This window comes from Colletes latitarsis, unplaced genomic scaffold, assembly GCF_051014445.1.
Source record: "Colletes latitarsis isolate SP2378_abdomen unplaced genomic scaffold, iyColLati1 scaffold0065, whole genome shotgun sequence".
NCBI classification, from domain to species: Eukaryota; Metazoa; Arthropoda; class Insecta; order Hymenoptera; family Colletidae; genus Colletes; species Colletes latitarsis.
The window spans coordinates 37,501-41,672 of NW_027488415.1; positions in this window are offsets into that span (position 1 = coordinate 37,501).

Here is a 4,172-nt window from a genome sequence, read left to right on the forward strand (position 1 = left end):
ACGAGCACGATACAGAACAGTCAGGATGAAATCCCGAGGAGCGACGACTGCTTCTCAACCGAGGTCGAAGAATAGCCGTACGCTCGACGCTGCCCCGACCGACTCGACCGGACCGTCGCTTCTCTTATAGGTACCGAGGCGCCCGCCGGAACGCCGGCGACGCACGGGCTTACGCACGGCCGCTTATGGGGGGAACCGCGCGACCCAACCGCCCGCCCGAACGGCCTGTTATAACTTAGAGCGAAAACCAACACCTGTAATTTCCTTAATAATTGAGCTAGGGCAAAAAAAAAAAACGCTATCTTGTAGGAAAAAAGCAGGGGAACACGATGCCGTCGTTAAAAATATAGATTGCCGTGCTCGTTTTCGAGAAAAAAATGAAAAAATGGTCAAAATCGTCGCAGGACAAAAACTCGACACGCTATCTTGTAGGCAAAAATTAGACGAATTCAAAACCGTAGTTAAAAATATCGGTCGTCGCGCTAGTTTTCGAGAAAAAAACAAAAACGTTCAAAAAATTCGAGATAAAAAAAAAAAAACCAGCCTACCAGATAGAAAAAATTACACTGAACAAATATCATATAGGTCAAAATATGTGTTAGCGTACTAGTTTTCGAGATATAGACGAAAAACCGTCGCCGCCGATCGGTACGTCGGTCGATGCGAAAGCACCGCGCGACCGAGCGCCCGCCTAAAAGACCAGTTCGAACATACCGAAAAATCAAGAAACCGTAACTTCCTTAATAATTGAGCTAGGACAAAAAATCGACACGCTATCTTGCAGGAAAAAATCCGGGGAACACGATGGCGTCGTCAAAAGTGCAGGTCGTCGAGCTAGTTTTCGAGAAAAAAAAAAAAAAATTCTCAAAACTCGACAAAAAAATAAAACGATCAGTGGACCGTGTAGAGAATCTAAAACTGCATAAGAATCGTATAGACCAAAATTGGCGTTCACGTGCTCGTTTTTGAGAAAAAAGTTAAAAAAGCTCTCAAAATTCGAGATAAAAAAAAAAAAACCATCTACCAGGTAGCCAACGGTAAACGGTACAAGTATCGTACGGGCGAAAACGAGCGTTACCGTGCTCGTTTTCGAGTTATTGACGAAAAACAGCCTGGAGCGATCGGTCCGGCGGTCGACGCGCGAAAGTTTCTAAGTCCGCTCTGCTCCGAAACACCGCTCCGGCGTCAAAAATCGTCGTAGGACAAAAAATAGACACGCTATCTTGCAGGAAAAAATCCGGGGAACACGATGGCGTCGTCAAAAGTGCAGGTCGTCGAGCTCGTTTTCGAGAAAAAAAAAAAAAAATTCTCAAAATTCGACAAAAAAATAAAACGATCAGTGGACCGTGTAGAGAATATAAAACTGCATAAGAATCGTATAGACGAAAATTGGCGTTCACGTGCTCGTTTTTGTGGAAAAAATTAAAAAAGCTCTCAAACTTCGAGATAAAAAAAAAAAAAACCGTCTACCAGGTAGCCAACGGTAAACGGTACAAGTATCGTACGGGCGAAAACGAGCGTTACCGTGCTCGTTTTCGAGTTATTGACGAAAAACAGCCTGGAGCGATCGGTCCGGCGGTCGACGCGCGAAAGTTTCTAAGTCCGCTCTGCTCCGAATCATCGCTCCGGCGTCAAAAATCGTCGTAGGACAAAAAATCGCCACCCTATCTTGCAGGAAAAAATCCGGGGAACACGATGGCGTCGTCAAAAGTGCAGGTCGTCGAGCTCGTTTTCGAGAAAAAAAAAAAAAAATTCTCAAAACTCGACAAAAAAATAAAACGATCAGTGGACCGTGTAGAGAATCTAAAACTGCATAAGAATCGTATAGACCAAAATTGGCGTTCACGTGCTCGTTTTTGAGAAAAAAGTTAAAAAAGCTCTCAAAATTCGAGATAAAAAAAAAAAAAACCATCTACCAGGTAGCCAACGGTAAACGGTACAAGTATCGTACGGGCGAAAACGAGCGTTACCGTGCTCGTTTTCGAGTTATTGACGAAAAACAGCCTGGAGCGATCGGTCCGGCGGTCGACGCGCGAAAGTTTCTAAGTCCGCTCTGCTCCGAAACACCGCTCCGGCGTCAAAAATCGTCGTAGGACAAAAAATAGACACGCTATCTTGCAGGAAAAAATCCGGGGAACACGATGGCGTCGTCAAAAGTGCAGGTCGTCGAGCTCGTTTTCGAGAAAAAAAAAAAAAAATTCTCAAAATTCGACAAAAAAATAAAACGATCAGTGGACCGTGTAGAGAATATAAAACTGCATAAGAATCGTATAGACGAAAATTGGCGTTCACGTGCTCGTTTTTGTGGAAAAAATTAAAAAAGCTCTCAAACTTCGAGATAAAAAAAAAAAAAACCGTCTACCAGGTAGCCAACGGTAAACGGTACAAGTATCGTACGGGCGAAAACGAGCGTTACCGTGCTCGTTTTCGAGTTATTGACGAAAAACAGCCTGGAGCGATCGGTCCGGCGGTCGACGCGCGAAAGTTTCTAAGTCCGCTCTGCTCCGAATCATCGCTCCGGCGTCAAAAATCGTCGTAGGACAAAAAATCGCCACCCTATCTTGCAGGAAAAAATCCGGGGAACACGATGGCGTCGTCAAAAGTGCAGGTCGTCGAGCTCGTTTTCGAGAAAAAAAAAAAAAAATTCTCAAAATTCGACAAAAAAATAAAACGATCAGTGGACCGTGTAGAGAATATAAAACTGCATAAGAATCGTATAGACCAAAATTGGCGTTCACGTGCTCGTTTTTGAGAAAAAAGTTAAAAAAGCTCTCAAAATTCGAGATAAAAAAAAAAAAAACCATCTACCAGGTAGCCAACGGTAAACGGTACAAGTATCGTACGGGCGAAAACGAGCGTTACCGTGCTCGTTTTCGAGTTATTGACGAAAAACAGCCTGGAGCGATCGGTCCGGCGGTCGACGCGCGAAAGTTTCTAAGTCCGCTCTGCTCCGAAACACCGCTCCGGCGTCAAAAATCGTCGTAGGACAAAAAATAGACACGCTATCTTGCAGGAAAAAATCCGGGGAACACGATGGCGTCGTCAAAAGTGCAGGTCGTCGAGCTCGTTTTCGAGAAAAAAAAAAAAAAATTCTCAAAATTCGACAAAAAAATAAAACGATCAGTGGACCGTGTAGAGAATATAAAACTGCATAAGAATCGTATAGACCAAAATTGGCGTTCACGTGCTCGTTTTTGAGAAAAAAGTTAAAAAAGCTCTCAAAATTCGAGATAAAAAAAAAAAAAACCATCTACCAGGTAGCCAACGGTAAACGGTACAAGTATCGTACGGGCGAAAACGAGCGTTACCGTGCTCGTTTTCGAGTTATTGACGAAAAACAGCCTGGAGCGATCGGTCCGGCGGTCGACGCGCGAAAGTTTCTAAGTCCGCTCTGCTCCGAAACACCGCTCCGGCGTCAAAAATCGTCGTAGGACAAAAAATAGACACGCTATCTTGCAGGAAAAAATCCGGGGAACACGATGGCGTCGTCAAAAGTGCAGGTCGTCGAGCTCGTTTTCGAGAAAAAAAAAAAAAAATTCTCAAAATTCGACAAAAAAATAAAACGATCAGTGGACCGTGTAGAGAATATAAAACTGCATAAGAATCGTATAGACGAAAATTGGCGTTCACGTGCTCGTTTTTGTGGAAAAAATTAAAAAAGCTCTCAAACTTCGAGATAAAAAAAAAAAAAACCGTCTACCAGGTAGCCAACGGTAAACGGTACAAGTATCGTACGGGCGAAAACGAGCGTTACCGTGCTCGTTTTCGAGTTATTGACGAAAAACAGCCTGGAGCGATCGGTCCGGCGGTCGACGCGCGAAAGTTTCTAAGTCCGCTCTGCTCCGAATCATCGCTCCGGCGTCAAAAATCGTCGTAGGACAAAAAATCGCCACCCTATCTTGCAGGAAAAAATCCGGGGAACACGATGGCGTCGTCAAAAGTGCAGGTCGTCGAGCTCGTTTTCGAGAAAAAAAAAAAAAAATTCTCAAAATTCGACAAAAAAATAAAACGATCATTGGACCGTGTAGAGAATCTAAAACTGCATAAGAATCGTATAGACCAAAATTGGCCTTAACGTGCTGGTTTTCGAGTTATTGACGATAAGCCGGTATATATATGTCCGAGATAAAAAAAAAGATAGGGACAGTGGGAATCTCCTATACTATCACGGG